The sequence below is a fragment of the Scyliorhinus canicula genome, chromosome 17 (genome assembly GCF_902713615.1).
Source record: "Scyliorhinus canicula chromosome 17, sScyCan1.1, whole genome shotgun sequence".
In the NCBI taxonomy this organism is placed as follows: Eukaryota; Metazoa; Chordata; class Chondrichthyes; order Carcharhiniformes; family Scyliorhinidae; genus Scyliorhinus; species Scyliorhinus canicula.
Genome location: NC_052162.1, coordinates 63,119,220 through 63,137,493, shown reverse-complemented (window position 1 = coordinate 63,137,493; position 18,274 = coordinate 63,119,220).

The window sequence follows — 18,274 nt, the reverse complement described above, 5'->3', positions numbered from 1 at the left end:
TCTTTAGGCGGTGGCAGCCTTTCCTGGAGTTCCTGGCGGAATGGTAGGGAAATAGGCTGCAGCAGCAGCAACCCGGGGGGGCGAGGGGGGGGAGGGAGGGAGGGAGGGAGGGAGGGGGGGTTTGGATCGGCGGGAGGGAGAACTGTGTACATGGGTTTGTGGTATGTGGCGGGTGCTATCTCTTTCCCTTTTGTTGTTTGGGAGCTCTTTTTTTTTCTCTTTTCTTTTGTTTGCAGTTGTTTTTGAAGTTGGGTGGGTATTGTTCTTGGGGTGTTACCGTGGTTGTTTTGTTAATAGAGTTAAGATGTTTATATTTTGTAAAAATTTCAATAAAAATTATTTTTTTTTAAAAATGATGGTGAGAATATGGATTCCAGTTGCAACAATTGTAAAATTTGCAGCACTTGCCCATCGTGTGTACTAAAAATTCTGGCATCCAACAGACTTCATGACAAGGCATATGATAACCTTTATGGACTTTATAAAGTCATCTGCACACTATCAGTTACTCAAGTCCAATGTGAGAGGACATTTTCAAAGCTAAAGATCATAAAGACAAGGTTAAGAAATTCGCTGTCTGAGGAGAATTTGGAATCATACATGTTGCTATCCATTGAAAAGGAATTGTTAGATGAATTGGATGCAGAAGCAATTATTGGCAGATTCGCACAATCATCTAGCGAACACAAATGATTGCTCTTAATATAGTGGACTGCATGCAATGCTCTATTGTGCTTTTGAACTATCTGTTAATATGTAAATTGTGCAGTAAACTATTTAAAAATATCAACCAATTACTTAAAAAAAATTTTAAATTAAAAATTCAATTATAACATTCTGTATTTACATTTGGCATCTACATGTGCACTGTAATTACTAAGAAATACACACTTTTTCCCCCAAAATCTTAATTGTACCCTTTTTTCCATATGTATTTTTTGAAAATTTTATTTATTCGTTATGAAAATTAAATGATAGCATTGTAGTTGTGGGTGGGCCCCCTTTGTCTCCTGGCAACCAATATTTTTAGACCCAGTCCGCCACTGGCGATGAGGACTGTCAGGAGATACAGCAGGATTTAGATCATTTGGAGACTTGGGCGGAGAGATGGCAGATGGAGTTTAACCTGGAGAAATGTGAGGTAATGCATTTTGTAAGGTTTAATACAGGTAGGGAATATACAGTGAATGGTAGAACCTTCAAGAGTATTGACAGTCAGAGAGATCTAGGTGTACAAGTCCACAGGTCACTGAAAGGGGCAACACAGGTGGAGAAGGTAGTCAAGAAGGCATATGGCATGCTTGCCTTCATTGGCCGGGGCATTGAGTGTAAATATTAGCAAGTAATGTTGCAGCTGTATAGAACCTTTGTTAGGCCACACTTGGAGTATAGTGTTCAATTCTGGTCGCCACACTGCCAGAAGGATGTGGAGGCTTTAGAGAGGGTGCAGAAGAGATTTACCAGGATGTTGCCTGGTATGGAGGACATAAGCTATGAGGAGAGACTGAATAAACTCGGTTTGTTCTCACTGGAACAACAGATGTTGAGGGGTGGCCTGATAGAGGTCTACAAAATTATGAGGGGCATAGACAGAGTGGGTGGTCAGAGACTTTTTCCCAGGGTGGAGGGGTCAATTACTAGGGGGCATAGGTTTAAGGTGCGAGGGGACAGGTTGAGAGGAGATGTACGAGGCAAGTTTTTTACACAGAGGGTAGTGGGTGCCTGGAACTCGCTGCCGGAGGAGGTGGTGGAAGCAGGGACAATAGTGACGTTTAAGGGGCATCTTGACAAATACATGAATAGGATGGGAATAGAGGGATACGGACCCAGGAAGTGTAGAAGATTTTAGTTTAGATGGGCAGCATGGTCCGCACAGACTTGGAGGGCCGAAGGGCCTGTTCCTGTGCTGTACTTTTCTTTGTTCTTTGTTCTTTGTTCTTTGTGGCTGGCTCAACATGGTGACCCAAAACTGAAGCCCTCAAAAGTAAGATTGAGACTATATGATGGCGCTTCTCATACTGAGAGGACTAATTAGTCTGGGAGTCCAATGTGATGGCAAGAATGAAAATCTGGAGTTCCAGATCATAGACGTTACACACCAGCCACTCATCTAGACTGGAGCAAGTCTAAAGACTGGACTGCTAACCCTAAGCTTGCCAACAGAGATTTAAAATGTATCGCGGCACACAAAACCATTGATCAGTGAACAGATCCTAGGCCAATTCAGCATCTGCCGAGAAGAGTTCCAACTGCACTCAAGTTCACCCTAAAATACATGATTCAAGAGCCGGGAAAAGAGGGGAGCAATCAGGAAAATAACAATTTCTACTGACTGGATGAGCAACATGGAAGCAGTGAAACAACCTAGAAAGCTGAGAGTATGTTTAGACCCAAAGGATCTAAACATAGTGCTGAAGAGAGCTCACTACCCCATGCCAACCATCAAAGGGGTTTTGCCACAACTTGCCACGGCAATGGCCTTTACTACGCTCGGTGTGAGGTTTGCTTACCGGCAAGTGAAGCTGGATGAAAGCAACGGCTTTCTAACCACAGTCTGGATGCCATTCGGGAGTTACAAATGGCTGCGCATGCCGTTTGGCATTTCCAGCGAGCCCGCCAGCTGAACAAGAAAAGATTGCAATTGAAGATGCCTGATGTCCAGGGCATGGGTCAGGTCCTCATGGCCAAACGTCTTCCCCCAGACACTGACAAAGTGAGAGCTGTGGCAATGCTGCAGCACCCAACAAATGTGAAAGCAGGGCAGCCATTTGTTGGTTTCCTGAACTATTTAGCAAAACCTTTGCCAAATTTGTTGTGTGAGTGTCGACCATTATGCAAGCTCACTGCCAAGTGGTATTGGGGCACAGAACAGGAAGCAGCGTTCACTAAAATCAAACAACTAGTGATGACACTGTCAGTGCTGAAGTACAATGATGACAATGATGAAGTCACCTTGCCTGCGAGACAGATCTTGGGAGAAACCAGAATGCAGCAAGGACAACAGATGGTATTTACCTCCAAGACACTAATGTAAATGGAATGGCATCGTAATCCGATCGTGCCTGGCTATTGTCTCTGCTTTTGAGCAATATCTGCTTGGGAGAGACAAAGTAATAATGCAGTCCGGCCACAAGCCACTTCAAAGCATTTTTCTCAAACCGCTATTATCTGCTCCAAAGCGTCTGCAAAGAACATTACTTTGTTTACAGAGATGATCAACTGAACGTGCTCCAGATCAAGATGCGCATCACAGACATGCTGTCGAGAGCAGTGCTTCCCATGAAGTAAGTTGAGGATACCTCATCAGAATGTGAAATCGTCCAGATTCACCATGAAGCAGCAGCTAAGCACGATCTGAAAGTCATCAATCCAGCAGGAACATGAACAAGTATTTTTCTCACTTCAAGTGAACTACCAGGTACAGTTCACCAAGTACTGCAAGAAGTAGTGATGAAGGGATGGCCTGAGAGCCACAACGACACATTGGGCAGACCCAGATGAATTGACAGCCTAAAGTGGCATCTTGTACAAAGGAAATGGAGTCATCATCCCTAAGGAGATGGCAGGTGAAATGCTGGTGTATCCATGTAAGCCATCATGGAATTGAATTGAGTCTGAGAAAGTAAGATGAGCAATGAGAAAAGATATGCTGTTAGGTGGATTGGTTAAATTACCCCTTAGTGTCCAAGGATATGCAGGTTAGGTGGATTGACTATGATCAATGCGCAGTTATGGAGATAGGGCAGGGAGTGAGCCGAGGCAGAGTGCTATTTCAGAGGATTGGCGCAGACTAGATGGGCTGAATAGCTTCCTTCTGCATTGTACAGATTTTATGTATCAGCTTGTGTGGTGTTTGTAATGAGTACCAAGCTAAGAAAGCTAGAGAGCCATTGATGATGCATGATGCCCCAGATAGATCGGGACAAGCTGGGAATAAACCTCTTCACTACAGCAAGAACTGATTAACTTGTCACTATTTTGACTACTGGGAGGTAGTCCAGCTGACTTCTATGGTGACAGGGGAGATTAAAATGCTTGAAAGCACATTTTAGTCGCTATGGCATTGCAGACATTCCAATGATTGACAATAGCCCTCAGTTCACGAGTGAAGAATTCAACCACTTAACAAAGGGTTGGGAAATTCAACACGGTATCAGCTCCACGTTATCCTCAGTCGAATGGATAGGCTGAGGCTGCAGTGAAAATCACCAAAGGAATCATCAAGAAATCAAGCAAATCTAGAGCAGATGCATACAAGTCAACCCTCAAATGAAAAAATATATTGACTGAAGGTAATATCAGATACTCTTCTAATAGCAAAACAGCTGCTGAAGCTGGAAGCAGTAACAGAAGTGAGTGAAAAAATAAGAATGAAATGGCAGAAAGACAAATTTCATTTTGGCAAGACTGCACTGCCAAACCATTACCAGAAATGCAGGGCGCGATTCTCCGCTCCCCACGCCAGGTGGGAGAATCGCGGGAGGGCCGGGCGACTCATGACACACCGCACTGGCACCCCCCCGCAATTCTCCCACCCCCCGCTCGGAGAATCGCCGCTCGCCGTTTTTCATTGCGACCGGCGATTCTCGGGCCCGAATGGACCGAGCGGCCTGATGTTCCCGACCTGTTCACGTCAGCGGCAACCACACCTGGTCGCAGCCGTCGTGAACATGGGCGCCAAAGATTCGTTTGTGGCTTCTGCGGGGCGGAGAGTGGAGTGAGTACCACGGCCGTGCTCGGGAGGGGACTGGCCCGCGATCGGTGCCCACCAATCGTCGGGCCGGCGTCTTCAAGGGACGCACTCTTTCCCTTCTGCCGCCCCGCAAGATCAAGCCGCCATGTTTTGCGGGGCAGTGGAGGGGAAGACGGCAACCGCGCATGCGCGGGTTGGAGCCGGCCAACCTGCGCAAGCGCGGCTGACGTCACTTAGGCGCTGCCGTCGCGTCATTCTCAGCGCGCCGCCTTGGAAGGCCCAGCGGCCGAGATTTATGGAGCGCCGCGCCTAGCCCCCTGGGGGGGGGGACGACGAATAGGGTGCGAGGAGCGGCCTCCGAGGCCATCGTGAAACTCGGCCGAGTACACGACGGCCTTCCCGATGCCGCGCGGGAGCGGAGAATCGCACCCGCAATCTTTCCTCCGTGTCCTATCTGGCTTGCCGTAGTAATGTGACCTTTGCCATGAGTGACTCCCTGCAGGAAACTATCTTAGATTCAGTTCACTAAAGACATAACATTAAATAGGCTGTAGGGCATTTTAATGACAAAAAGAGTCCCATTTTGGATGGGGTTTAGCGGGGTCATTCGCGGCGTTACAAGCACCGGACAGGACTCGGCATGGAAGGCTCCGCTGAAGCCACACTCAGTCGCATTTCCTGCACTGAGGAGCTCCACTCACCAGTGCTGAAAGAGATCGGGGTGCCATTTAAAAATGGTGCCCGATTTCTCAAATACCCTCTACTCGACCCCTCCAATGCCCCAACTCACCTGTTGGTGGGTCCTCAAGCCCCACCCCCAACCCCACCTTATATGGGCAGGGCACACCTCGGTCCAATTCCCAGCATTGCCAAAATTCCACATGGGCACCTTGGCAGACTGACAGTGCGAGGCCGCTAGATTCCGGGGTCTGGTTTGTTCTGGCGTAGGCATAGTCAAATGAGCAGTTAAGCTCACTTAATTCTGAAATTCTGAATCCAGCCCATTGTGGGCAGGATCCAGATCGTGACGTCTCTCGAGATCTCGTTAGATTTCGCGGAGCATAACGACCGTTGGGAATCCCCAAAGAGACCTCTCGCGGGAATTATTGGCCACGTCCCCTCCCAATTACGGCAGGACACAGTCGGTAAATTGTGCCCGTCATCTTTGAACTCACAACAGCTGAGGTCATCTCTAAGGGCAAATAAGAATGGACAAAAAGTACTGGCCTCGCCAGCAGCCCTCACATTGGGTTTTTTTTCTAATTAAGGGGCAATTTAGCGTGGCCAGTCCACCTACCCTGCAACTCGTTGGGTTGTGGGGGTGAGACCCACGCAGACATGGGGAGAATGTGCAAACTCCACACGGACAGTGACCTGGGGTCGGGGTCCTCAGCGCCATGAGACAGAGCACTCGCATTCTATCAAGGAATAGAGCTTTAAAACATCTCCCTCTGATCCTGCCTGATCCATATCTGCGTTTAGGAAGATAATATTAGCTGCTCCAAAAAGTTGATTTCTCCGCATTCTCTACCTGATTGAAACTGGTCTTTAACTTTTACAGAGTGAATATTTCTCTTGTGCCCACTTACCACCTCCCGAATGGCCAAACTGAGTTGGAATTAGCACAAGTATGAGCCCACATCCTGCCAAGCCACCATTAAACTGTTGTAACCTCACATCCGTCAGCTGCTCATGATCATTAAATGCTGCCTTGTGAAAATTACATATGCCTTGTAAGTGCAGTATTGCTGCTTCACTGGTAAATGCTACGCCATTTTAAAAATGGGTGTATTTACTTTGGCACATTACGGGTTGCTAACTTTGCAATACTGGCCAGTCTGGGCTACTCCAGATACACTCTCTTCAAGAACCTGGCACACGCACAGCTCTGACTCAGGTTTGCCAGTGGCCTACTGTTACTGCTGTGGCCTGTGGGAGAGGCAAAGTGAGAAAGAATCGAGAACATAACCGCTTTAAAATTCAAAATATTAAAACTAACACTGAGCATCAACCACCTCCCCCACAATGCTAACGTTATGATCACTTCTATAGACCCTGCTACTATTGGAATAAGGTTTAGTTACAGTTGAGAAATGGACATTACAGACTATTCAAAATAGAACCCTTCTCAATTTAAAATTAATGTACATTTTGCGCTGTTCCTGTGATGAAATTAAGCTATCTTGGTGAAACTTTGCATTCTACTGATCTAATCATTGAAGTAGCTCTATATAGTCTGAGATAAGTTTCCTTCGTCACTTTTGCAGCTGCCTTAAATAATTGTGGTCCTGCCGCAGCCATGACAGTGTTTTAACAGGTTGGACGATTTAAAAAGCACCCAAAAATGTTTTGATTAGTTACTATAATTATGTGCTACAAGGTCACCCATAGAAACAGTGAACAAAATGGGTGTGCAGGGCAGGGGGTTGGGTTGGGCACCTTGAATTTAGAAAATAAAAAGTAAAACCGCCTGTGCCTCAGAAGCCCAAACCTAATACTAGTCTGTAAATAGATGGTGAGTGACCCTGTTGGCAGGAGCCTGCATTACTGTGCAAATCCATTTCTTCCAGGCGCTTGCCATTTCAAATCAGCATCTTGCTCTCATGCCCGCCTGTCTGTCCAAGACCTGCTGCGATGCTCCAGTGATGCCCAGCGCAAACTCATCTTTCGATTAGATACAGCCTTCTGGTTTGTGGTGAATGTGATTCACACTAGATATAGTTGCCAATATCACTCCATGTATATATGTTCGTTATCTACCCATTGTAAGTGCAGTTGCACTATCCGACCACCAGGGGGAGTCACTCTGGGAGTACGCGAGAGTTTGTACTGGGCTCCTCCCTTGGCTCCGCCCAGGACTCCTACCCCTGGGACCGATGTATAAAGATCAGTGCCTTAGAACCAGCCTGCCAGTTCACCTGAAGTTCAACGACGAATAGGCTGGCTCTATTGTAAGTATATTAAAGCCTCTGTTCAGATCCAACTACACGTGTTTGCTGAATTGATGGTTCCATCAATTTAATACACTTAAGAAGTAAAGCATGGAATCCGCTCTAAACCCAGGACGTCTAGAACTTGATCCGCCGGATGCAGAGGCGAAAGAAACCTTCTGCCACTGGCTGAAATGTTTTAAGGCCTACCTGGCCGAAATCAGCACCGCTGAAACTACGGAGGAACAAAAGCTCAGCCTACTGCACGCGAGGGTAAGCCACAGAATTTCTACACAATTAAATCCAGCCGGTTCCTACACCGCTGCGCTGGCGGTTTTGAACAAAATGTATATTAGGCCCATGAACGAGGTGTTTGCCCGCCATGTGTTCACGACTCGCCGACAACGCCTACTGAAACTTTAGCTGAATTTGCACGCGAGTTGAACAATCTCTCAAATGACTGCAATTACCAGGCCGTAACCGCGGCCGAACATAGGGAGCTTGCTGTGCGGGATGTTTTTGTAGCGGGCCTTCGATCTAGCTATGTACGCCAGAGTCTATTTGAAAATGGGGCCCAGGGCTTAGAGACTACCGTAGAGGCTGCTATCACGATGGAAGTTTCCTTCCGCAGCCTCAACTCGTTTCCCGCGGACCCCACTAACCCCGCATGGGCCCCCGACCTGAGGACCCCCCAAGCCTGTGCCGCAAGGCCCCCCAGCTATCGCGCTGCCACAGCCGGTCCTACTGTCCCAGTCAACTACTCCCATGGTGGTTAGCATCAATGCTTCACAGCTCCAGGGTCCCAGGTTCGATTCCCGGCTGGGTCACTGTCTGTGTGGAGTCTGCACGTCCTCCCCGTGTGCGCGTGGGTTTCCTCCGGGTGCTCCGGTTTCCTCCCACAGTCCAAAGATGTGCGGGTTAGGTGGGTTGGCCATGCTAAATTGCCCGTAGTGTAAGGTTAATGGGGGGATTGTTGGGTTACGGGTATACGGGTTACGTGGGTTTAAGTGGGGTGATCATTGTTCGGCACAACATCGAGGGCTGAAGGGCCTGTTCTGTGCTGTACTGTTCTATGTTCTATCCAGCTGTTCCCAGCCAGCTACTCAGCTCGCCAAACCAGTTATTCAACTGCTCCAGTCTGCCACTACTCAGCTCGCCAAACCAGTTATTCAACTGCTCCAGTCTGCCACTACTCAGCTCGCCAAACCAGTTATTCAACTGCTCCAGTCTGCCACTATTCAGCTTCCCAAACCAGTTATTCAACTGCTCCAGCCTGCCACTATTCAGCTCCCCAAACCAGTTATTCAACTGCTCCAGCCTGCCACTATTCAGCTTGCCAAACCAGTTATTCAACTGCTCCAGCCTGCCACTTCTGTGGACAAAGCCAGCACCCGCGGCAGCACTGCTCAGCCCGATCCGCGACCTGCAGCAGCTGCGGGAAGAAAGGCCACTATGCTAAAGTGTGCCTCAGCAGAAGGGCCCCAGCCCTCAACACCCCAACAGTCCAAAAACATCGTCCCCAGCACCAGCAGGCCCGCGGGGCCCGAAACGCTGTGGCCTACGCTCAGGCCCCGCCCCCTCCCGCCACTTGCGATCCATGGGGGCCGCCATCTTGGCAAACCTCCACCATGCGGCCGGCCACGTGCGATTCATGGAGGCTGCCATCTTGGACGCCATCTTCATCACCACCGTCCACGTGAGATCCATGGGCCCTAGCTGCATCCCCAGGCTCAAACAGTTCATCGGAGGAGTACGACCTCCCCGGCAGTCACCACTTGGCCCGCAACTCAGCGCAGTGTTCCTGCATCAAGCTCGCCAGAACGCAGCGGCATCTACTCGACAGGACGCCCGATCGGAAGAATTTGACTCCCCGGGCACCCACCTCACAGCCCGCAACTCAACACGGTCACCCTCGACCAATCTCGCCCCAAGCATCTGAGAAATTCGATGACAGAGGTCCAGATCAACGGGTACAACATGTCATGCCTCTTCGACTCCGGGAGCACAGAGAGCTTCATACACCCAGAGCTGATAAGACGCTGTTCCCTCCCTATTTATCCCGTCAACCAAACTATCACCCTCGCTTCGGGCTCCCATTCCATCCAAATCCAAGGCCGCACCACAGCAACGCTAACGATTCGAGGCGCTAGCTATTCCAAATTTAAACTGTATGTCTTGCCCAACCTCTGCGCGCCACTCCTCTTAGGCTTGGATTTCCAATGTAATCTCAAGAGTCTCACCCTCAGCTTCGGCGGGCCCCTGCCCCCACTCACTATCTGCAGCCTCGCCACGCTGCGCATCGCCCCCCCCCTCCTCTCTTCGCCATTCTCACCCCGGATTGCAAACATGTAGCCACCCACAGCAGGCGGTACAGCCTACAGGATAGGGTATTTATCAGAACGGAGGTCCGAAGGCTGCTCAGTGAGGGGATCATAGAGGCCAGTAACAGTCCCTGGAGAGCTCAGGTGGTGGTCCTCGAGACCGGGGGAAAGTTCCGCATGGTCGTCGATTATAGCCAGACCATCAATCGCTTTACGCTCCTAGACGCGTATCCCCTCCCCAGAATCGGTGGATCTGAAGTCTGCATACCACCAGCTCCCAAGCATGGTGGTTAGCATAAATGCTTCACAGCTCCAGGGTCCCAGGTTCGATTCCCAGCTGGGTCACTGTCTGTGTGGAGTCTGCACATCCTCCCCGTGTGTGCGTGGGTTTCCTCCGGGTGCTCCGGTTTCCTCCCACAGTCCAAAGATGTGCAGGTTAGGTGGATTGGCCATGCTAAATTGCCCGTAGTGTCCTAAAAAGTAAGGTTGGGGGGGTTGTTGGGTTATGGGTATAGGGTGGATACGTGGGTTTGAGTAGGGTGATCATTGCTCGGCACAACATCGAGGGCCGAAGGGCCTGTTCTGTGCTGTACTGTTCTATATGTTCTATATATACACGGCGATCGAGGCCGATGGCCGCCTCTTCCATTTCCTCCGGGTTCCCTTCGGCGTCACTAACGGGGTTTTGGTGTTCCAACGAGCAATGGACCGAATGGTAGACCAGTACGGGCTGCGGGCCACGTTTCCGTATCTGGATAATGTTACCATCTGCGGCCATGACCAGCAGGACCACGACGCCAACCTCCACCGTTTTCTCCAGACGGCCCAAAAATTAAACCTTATGTATAACAAGGAGAAATGCGTGTTCCGCACAAACAGACTGGCCATCCTCAGCTACGTCATGGAGAAAGGAATCCTGGGCCCAGACCCGGACCGCATGCGCCCCCTCTTAGAACTCCTCCTCCCCCATGGCCCCAAGACCCTCAAACGGTGCTTGGGGCTCTTTTCGTACTACGCCCAGTGGGTCCCCCAATATGCGGACAAAGCCCGCCCACTCTTCAAGGCCACACTATTTCCCCTGTCTGCTGAGGCGCGCCAAGCCTTCAGCTGCATCAGGGACGACATCGCCAAAGCAGCCATGCGGGCGGTTGATGAATCCACTCCCCTTCAGGTTGAGAGCAACGCCTCAGAGGTAGCGCTAGCAGCCACTTTAAACCAAGCAGGGCGGCCCTTGCATTTTTCTCCCGTACCCTATCCGCTTCAGAACTCCGACACTCCTCAGTCGAGAAGGAAGCACAAGCCATCGTGGAGGCTGTCCGACACTGGAGGCACTATCTCGCAGGTAGGAGGTTCACCCTCATTACCGACCAACGGTCAGTCGCCTTCATGTTCGACAGCTCGCAAGGGGGCAAAATTAAAAATGACAAAATTCTTCGGTGGAGGATTGAACTCTCCACCTACAATTACGATATCAAATATCGACCGGGGAAGCTCAACGAGCCCTCGGATGCCCTATCCCGCGGGACATGCGCCAGCGCGCAAATCAGCCGCCTAAAAGCCATCCACGATGACCTCTGCCACCCAGGGGTCACCCGGCTCGCCCACTCCATCAGAGCCCGAAACCTGCCTTTCTCCAACGAGGAGGTAAAAGCAGTCACCAGGGACTGCCCGATCTGTGCGGAGTGCAAACCGCACTTCTATAGACCAGACAGGGCCCGCCTGGTCAAGGCTTCTAGGCCCTTTGAACGCCTTGCGATCGATTTCAAAGGGCCACTCCTCTCCACTAACAAAAACATTTACTTCCTTAATATTATTGACGAGTTCTCCCGATTCCCCTTCGCCATCCCATGCCCCGAATCCCACAGTCATAGTGGGCCCTGCATAGTGTCTTCACTCTGTTCGTTTTCCCCAGCTACGTGCACAGCGTCGGGATGCGTCCTTTATGAGTGACGAGCTGCGTTAGTACCTGCTCGACAAGGGCATCGCCTCGAGCAGGACTACCAGTTACAACCCCAGGGGGAGCGGACAGGTGGAGAGGGAGAACGCGATGGTCTGGAAGACCGTCCAACTGGCCCTCAGGTCCAGGAAGCTCCAAGTTTCCCAATGGCAGGAAGTCCTCCCTGATGCGCTCCACGCAATTAGATCCCTCCTGTGTACAGCTACCAACCAAACCCCCCACGAGCGGCTCTTCATTTTTTCCAGGGGCACTACCACAAGGGTCTCATTTCCGGCGTGGCTGAGGACACCAGGCCCGGTTCTCCTAAGGAAGCACGTCAGGGCGCACAAGACCGACCCCATTGTTGAAAAGATGCGCCTGCTTTATTCCAACCCACAGTACGAATTTGTTGAGTTCCCGGACAGTCGCCAGGACACAGTATCCCTCCGGGACCTGGCACCCGCTGGATCCAGCCCCCCATCTTCCCCCACCGAGGAACTCCTTTCCCCGTTCCCTATGCGGCCGCCCCCTTGCACCCCCGATTCTGAGAGCTCACCCCACCAGTCCCGAGCGCCAGCACCAGCCCGCCCCCCCGCGCCCCCAGTCTCCATTCGACCAGGAGGTGTATGAGGCTCGGACAAGACTCGCCCCAGAGCCGGCAACCGTACCCCAGAGCTCAATGCCCACCCAGCCACCGCAAGAGGCTGCAACCCCGGTGCTCCGCAGATCAAAATGGACAATTCGTCCACCGGACAGACTGACTCTTTGAGCCATCACCCCCGCCGGACTTGATTTTTTTTAACAGAGGGTGAATGTGGTGAATTTGATTCACACTATATATAGTTTCCAATATCACTCCATGTATATATGTTCGTTATCTACCCATTGTAAGTGCAGTTGCACTATCCGACGACCAGGGGGAGTCGCTCTGGGAGTACGCAAGAGTTTGTGCTGGGCTCCTCCCTTGGCCCCGCCCAGGACTCCTCCCCCTGGGACCGATGTATAAAGATCAGTGCCTTAAAACCAGCCTGCCAGTTCACCTGAAGTTCAACGACGAATAGGCTGGCTCTATTGTAAGTGTATTGAAGCCTCTGTTCAGATCGAACTACACGTGTTCGCTGAAATGATGGTCCTATCATGGTTCTCAACATTGAATTCAACAACTTTGGACAGTAAACATCACCCTGCATCTGAACCCCCCCCCCCCCCCCCCCCCCGTCACCCACTCAGTTGCTCCCATTAACACATTCTGCTCTCTCACCAGTTGTCACTGTGGTGCTTGTTGTGATTGTCCCATTCAGGGACAGCAGCACATCAGAAGAGAGTCATCTGGCTTGAGGAGCCAATTGGGACGAGAGTGGGCAATCACCCTAGGGGGTGGAGTCCTCTCTTGGGCAGAAGACAGCTAGAGACATGTAAAACATATATAAGGCCAAGTGCAGCCAGTGGGCTGCTCCAGGTCAGTTGCCCTCTGTACAGTTTGTCCTTATTAATAAATAACTTTTGTGTTCCTGATGAAGTCTGTTAGCGTACAATTATTGCAACGTCCATAACAAATTTGTCCATATCTCCTTTGCCCTGACCTATCCCTGGTCTTCCATTCTGCCCCACTTCCTCCGGCCCCTTTCCAACTACATAATTCTTTACATTTCTATTTTTCTTCAGTTCTGTAGAAGGGTCATTCAGACCTGAAACGTTAACGCTGTTTCTCTCCACACATGTTGCCAGACCTGCTGAGTTTATCCAGAATTTTCTGTTTTTATTTCAGATTTCCAGCAACTGCAGCATTTTGCTTTTATTTCAATCAGTTTCTATGTTGGTTCTCGGACACTGTCTGCAATATTTCAGGCCAACTGGGCTGACTGAGCTCAGGATTTTTAAGGGGCCTCCAGTGCAGCACGTGAATCAACCTCTAAATTTCAGGGTAACTGCTCCAACTTTTCCACAAGAGCACGATGAGCTGGTGGCAGCCATTAAGTGGACACTCCGGAGGGGTACTTCTCCCCGGTTGTAGTTCTCTCCCTGGTTGAGTTCTGCTGTGAAGCCGGAAGCACTGGATGTTCTGCTCTTGCAACAGCGAAATGTCCATCAACAACTCCCAATAAATGCCCAGTAGCTCCCGTCCCAATACCAAGAGGCCAAAAAGTTTGCCACTGTTTGCCACATCAGGCAGGCAGTGTGCTTGCTCTGCTCACATTACCGTTCGGTCAACGTTGAAGATCAGTCCTTGTTTTGGCAGACTATGAGGTTCCCTGGTCTAGTCTCCTCTGCAGTTTGCTGTGGCCCTATGATGTACCTTGGCTGTTTTGCGCAAAACACATTCTACTTTGATCAGGCATGTGGAATCTAATCTGCTGTTGGCCAACATACTTTCTATGCTGGACCACATAGTCCAGCCAATGTTTTGTATCAACACTTCCTGATCCCCCAAAATAATCTGGTAAAAAGTTTCCACCTACCCTCAAATCTGCACAAATCAACTTGGCCGGTTACCGGTCATAAAAAAACGTTCCTCACCAGCAGCACGGGGAGGCTATCTATACCCATCATCGTAAATCAATTAAGGGGCAATTTAGCGGGCCAATCCACCTACCAGGCATATCTTTGGGTTGTGGGGTTGACAAGAGGGGAATGTGCAAACTGCACACGGACAGTAACCCGGGGCCGGGATCGAACCGGGGTTCTCGGTGCCGTGAGGCAGCAGTGCGCCACTGTGGCACCCAATCAATGCAGATTTGAGGGTAGTTAAATATTTTACTCCTTCATTCTGAGAATGGGGGTGTCATGGTAGAGACCAGGGTTTTGGGGAGTATTGTTGAGGAAATCTTTCCAAGTTACTTCAATGACTCCTGTGTTCTGTGCGCACCGCAGTCACAATACACCGGCGGCAGAGGGAGTGACTATTTAAGATGGTGAATGGAGTGCTGATCAATTAGACGGCTTTCTCCTGGATGGTGTTGAACTTTGTGACTGTTTTTGGAGTTGCAATCATCCAGGCAAGTGGAGAGTATTCCTTCACGCTCCTGACATGCACCTTCTAGACCTTGAGGAGTCAGGAGGTGAGTCATTTACCACAGAATTCCCAGCCTCTGACCTGCGCTGGTAGTGTATGTGGCGGGTCCAGTTGAATTTCTAATCAATGACAACCCACAAGATTCCAGAATTATAATGTAATTGAATTTCATGGGGACGTGGATAGACATTTTCTCGTTGGAGATGCACAGCATCAGCTTGTTCAGACAGGGAGTGATCTATGTTATAGACTCATCTATCCTAACATCTTTTTCTAGTGAAAACTGCTTAACAACATACATCACGATCTAAAGAGAAACCTGTAACATTCACTTTCCATTGCCCAGAGTTAGCATACCCCTGAATGAAGAATATGTGGATTGGATCTGATTTAATGCTCATACTGACTTTGGGAGGTGGCGAGGGTTGCAGGGAGAAAGGTTCACCCTCACTGAACACAAATCAGCAGTTTATGTGTTGACTGACATGTCTATCTACAAAGCAGCAGAGACATTTCAGCAGCGATTAATTTACTGTGAAGTACTTGGCGATCTCCTGATGATAAGTTATTCCTCATGGCTTCTGCTTTCCTGTTTATGAATAAAATACATACTTGGCACAGCATTTGTGGAATTGTAATCAGTTCAAAAGGGGTGATTTTTAAAAATAAAACTGGAATAGAACAGCTTCTTTGAACTAATCTGCTAATTATTCCCTTTCTCTCTGGTACATTTATGTGACTCTGTTTTTTGGGGGGAATATAACTCTGCAGCATTTTACTGCATTAAAGATATATAAATGAAAGTTCTTGCTGTTGTTGGTTCATAGCCCACAATCCTGAAAGGTAACTTTGAGATTGAAATACTGCTGGAAGGATAAATAAGCCTCCAAACAGCCATGAAACCTGGTGTGCACTCACCAGAATTGCTAACCGTTAGACATTTTAATGCTTCATTTTTCTTTCAAAGGCAGTGCTGCCAATTAATTGCAATAAAAGAAATAGCATGAGGACGATTATTAAATGGAATGTGAAGTATAGATTGTGATCGATTTTAGACTTTCAATGTGAAGCTGGTGGATTCGATTCGAGCAATCTGGAGCGTTCCAGGTCCATCTCTAATTTACATGCAGGAGGTGAGCTGCCAGTTTAGAGCGTGCTCTCCATGGGCAGGTTACTGATTAGCAGACAGGACCTGGCTCTTGCTGCAGCTCAGAGAGCTGGTGCGAGATCTCAAGTTTTCAGGCAAAGCCAAAGAGATTGTGGTCAAAGAGATGAGAGTACCTTAGCACCCTTTGCAAGTACCTAGGTAAATTGTTGAACAGATTTGGTGATGCAAGCAACACTTTCTCCAGGACCTGGCTGCCATGCACAAAGGAACAGAATAGTCCCATGGTAAGACTACCCTTCACATCTCTTACTAATCCATTAGCTGCACTATGTACAGAGGTTAGTGAATGCAGGACTGACAATCATGCTGACAACTGAGTTGTGACATTCTTCATAGCGGAACAGATTATTAATACTAATAATATTTATTGTCACAAGTAGGCTTACATTAGCACTGCAATGAAGTTACTGTGAAAAGCACCTAGTCGTCGTATTCCACCACCTGTCCGGATACATAGAGGGAGAAATCAGAATGTCCAAATTATCTAACAGCACGTCTTTCGAGACTTGTGGGAGGAAACCGGAGCACCCGGAGGAAACCCACGCAGACACTGGGAGAACGTGCAGACAGTGACCCAAGCCGGGAATCGAACCTGGGACCCTGGCGCTGTGAAGCAACAGTGCGAGTAAATTTGTAGTCTAGCAAGGGCTTTCAGCTCTTTCCATGTTGAAGCCAGTTTACCATAATGTACAGTCAGGAAGAAGCAGCAAGTATGGTCAAAGGACGAAGTGCTTATCAAGGAAGTAGCAGCATTTGTGAGTTCTAATGAAAGCAGAAAGGGGATGCAGTGATATTCTTCCTACTGATTTATGAGCAGCCCTGGTAAAGAGGAAAGGAAAAGATTAGGAACACAAGAGATAGGAGCAGGAATAAAGCATATAGCCCATTGAGCCTGCTCCGCCATTTATTATCGGATTTTGGTGGTGCAAAAATGAGAACCGTAATACAATTAATAGGGGTCACCTTTCAAAATTTCACAGCCCTGTTACCATTGAGGAGGGGTCATAAAATGTGGCAAGTCATTCAAACCTCCATTCACTTTGGCGGGAACGGAAGATCCCGCTGGCAGGAGGGGCTGTAAAATTCCACCCATGAAATCAAGTAAGTATGTTTCTTTTTATTAGAGTTTGATAAAGGAACATGTAATAATGAAGAAATAAAATTTCAGGAAAAAAATTTAATAAAAAGGTAAGTAAGGCTGACTTGCAAGCTAGGCTGGATTCATGCTGAAGTGGGGCGGATCAGGTCAAACTGGCACTGATATCGATAACTAGTCCGATGCACAACCATGTCAATGCAAGAGCGAGCTGAATTGTACCACAAGTTATTTTACTCAATTAATAACAATTAAAATTAATGAATGGCAGCCAGTTTTCAAATAACTCCAAATTTTGGAAAGCTGGATTTGAGAGACTGTACTTGCACATCCTTCCTTGATTGTGCAGAGGCAATGACTGCATTGTAAGATGCTTTAATCTGTTCCCAACTCAATCAATGGTCACTCAAATCAATAATGAGTATTCCGATAGATATGCACCCAGTACTGAAAGACATTCTCACGCTAAACCATTAGCACATTCGTAACATAGATGGTATGTAGACCTTTCTGTAAGCCAGTCAGTTACAATGTTCTCTTATGTGCAGACCATGCCTGCAGGGGTAGACCCCATGCCTTGGGTAACTCCGACACGTGCATATTAAAGTGCTGCTTCCTGCAGTACTTTGATATGCGGATTAGCCATTGTGGGCAGGATCCAGATCACAACGTCTTGCGAGATCCCGTTAAGTCTCGCGAGGAGTGGTGGGCCGGGTAGATTCCATGAAAGGATGTGCCCTGAGTCAGATGGGCGTGGCTGTTAGATTCCGTCCTTTGTCTCCAGTTCTGTTTATCCCTTCCTCCAATGGAGGGTGGAATTTCTGGAGATTGCTCCATTATAGACCAATCACAATGCCAGAGGTCCTTTCCATGTTGTCATGTGAGAGTACCTTTAAGAAATGGGTGTTTATTACTGCAGTGATGTCAGAGGGTGGGTGGAGCTGGGCAGTCTGGCAGCTTTTCACTTTCACTTTAGGCTTTTTGCTGCAGGGTGGGTTTGGTTTCATTTTAGTTTTGGAGAAGCCGCAATAACAGCAGGATGTGTATGAATCTCTGCAAGCTTATGAATGTCCATTTGCTGATTTCAACGTGGTAACTGTTCTCAGTAGTGAAGTTA